Genomic DNA, 2,133 nt, shown 5'->3' with positions numbered 1-2,133 from the left:
GAGTGTCTCAAGAATGGTTCTTTAAAGCCCAGTTTTTGCAACGGTCTGGAAAATCTGTAATGTCAATTTTGATTGTATGAGAATTAATTCATAAATTTTATGTAGCACTAATAGATGGTTTTAAATGAAGAAATAGACTTGAGGTGGCTGGTGCCATTCAGATAGCCAGATTGAAATTGGAGAGCTGTTGCAAATCGGGTAAATAACTGTCTGAGGATAGAATTAAAAAATACAAGTTAAGACACTGTGGTTTTTAAATGCCATTCAGTAAAAGGCACAGTGAGTACCTCGATTGGAAGCGATTGCTGAGTAAAAGCAGTAACCCAGTCAATATTTTTATAACAAGTTACTTCTAAATTTGTAGTAATCTAATAAAAAAAAAAAAATGTGACTGCCTCATCAGCAGGCTGCAGCGTAACCAAGGAGTTATAAATAGAAAGTTCATTTGTGGACTGATAACTTTTGAGACTAGAGCTATTTTTGTGTGTTGGAACAAGCGTCAAAATGGTACAGAAAGGCCCACACCAGTTGGCTGGCTGCAGAGCTGGTTTTATTCCCCCCTGGGGTTGGTGGGGTTATTCCTCACCTACTTCCAGTTGACTGGATGCTAGAACAGAACAAAAGGGGCAGGATGCCTGAAGAACAGTGTTGACCCATATTATAAATGGAAGAGACCTCATAACTTTGTGTAAACACAGTATTGCCTCTTAAGATGTGATCCAGGGTATCTTATGAAAGGGAACATGCTTTTACAGTTTGTAAAGCTTTTTGCTATCCAAGTTATAGGCTAAATTTAGGTTTTTTTTTCCTCTCGCTTTACTCCAGGCCTCTGAGACAATTAATGGGATTTAAAAAAAGTTCAAAATTGAAAGGCATGTTTAATAAATATCTGAATATGCTTGATTTAAAGACAGTCGCATTGTAATGGAATGAGAAGTGTAGCAAAAATCCTGCAACAGGAAGGTGGTTACGCCTCAACTTTGTGAAAAGTAAACAGTCAAAACCAATGAAGTTGAAATTGCTGTTCGGAAGCCTGGAGCCCATGGTATGAATCAGGAAGATTTTCTGATGTGTTACCTAAAATGCAACTTCATAACAACCCTTACCGCTTCAACATCGAGGAAGTCACGACATGCTTTTTTAGCCGTGACCTGCTACTTGTCACGTGATACTTTAATTCAGTCTAACACTTCAGCAGAAAACGCTTCCATGCCATTGATTCTAAGTGGCCGTTGACTTGAACTGTTTCAGGCATTCTTGGATGATTATTTTATGTTATTCAGCTTTGAAACATCTCAGTTATGACATGAGACTGAAGCTACTACAAATGAATTAACTCAACATTAGCTGGGTCCAGTGAGACTGCATATCCTGCTCGACCTTTTACTTCCTCGTGCTTCTCGGTCCTCACCTAGTTTTCAGCTCTAACCCGCTGATGCCCCAGATCATAGAGCCTACACAGACTACTACTGTACATCTAAAGGTTAAAATAGAGGAAGCCAAGATGGGGTTCATAGTAGGAGTCCTTGGCAGTCTCTTCAGGTTTTAGACTCATAGGAAGGAGTCAATCTGGCACTATGTATCAGCCTGCTCCAACAAATCCTTGTCCTACACGCTCGACTAATTGCTCACTTAATACATTAAATAGACTATCAGAAGTGAGTGCTTTGAAATGCCCTGCCCTGCATATACATTGTTTTGCGATGTTCCGAATTGGATCCCTGCTGAGAAAGTTTCCATTGCATTCTGGCAGGCAAGCTGTGGCCCCACAGCCCTGAACCCTCTGCCATCTGTTCCTGTAAAACTGACTTTGCCAAAGATACTAAAACATTACATTTATTCAGCCACTCAGCTTGTGGCTGTTTGGATGTGGAAGTGAGTTACTACTGGTGTTTGGGAGAAGTGTACAGCATTGGATCTGAATCCTCTTCTTATTTTTTATTTTTATTTTATTTTTTTACACCTGTTTCTGGGGTGGTCTTGTGGAGTGGTCCTCACCTCGGAGAACTGGATGTTCTCCAGAGAGAAGAGGACAGGACAGCAGCGGGACAGACAGAGACTGCGATGTCTGAGGGATGGTGAAGGTGTCAGGGACAAGACGCAATCTGTTCTTTCCCTGTCACCGATCAGAAA

The sequence above is a fragment of the Echeneis naucrates genome, chromosome 7, assembly GCF_900963305.1.
Source record: "Echeneis naucrates chromosome 7, fEcheNa1.1, whole genome shotgun sequence".
Lineage (NCBI taxonomy): Eukaryota > Metazoa > Chordata > Actinopteri > Carangiformes > Echeneidae > Echeneis > Echeneis naucrates.
The sequence above is the reverse complement of the archived record's forward strand: the minus strand, read 5'-3'. Positions refer to the sequence as shown.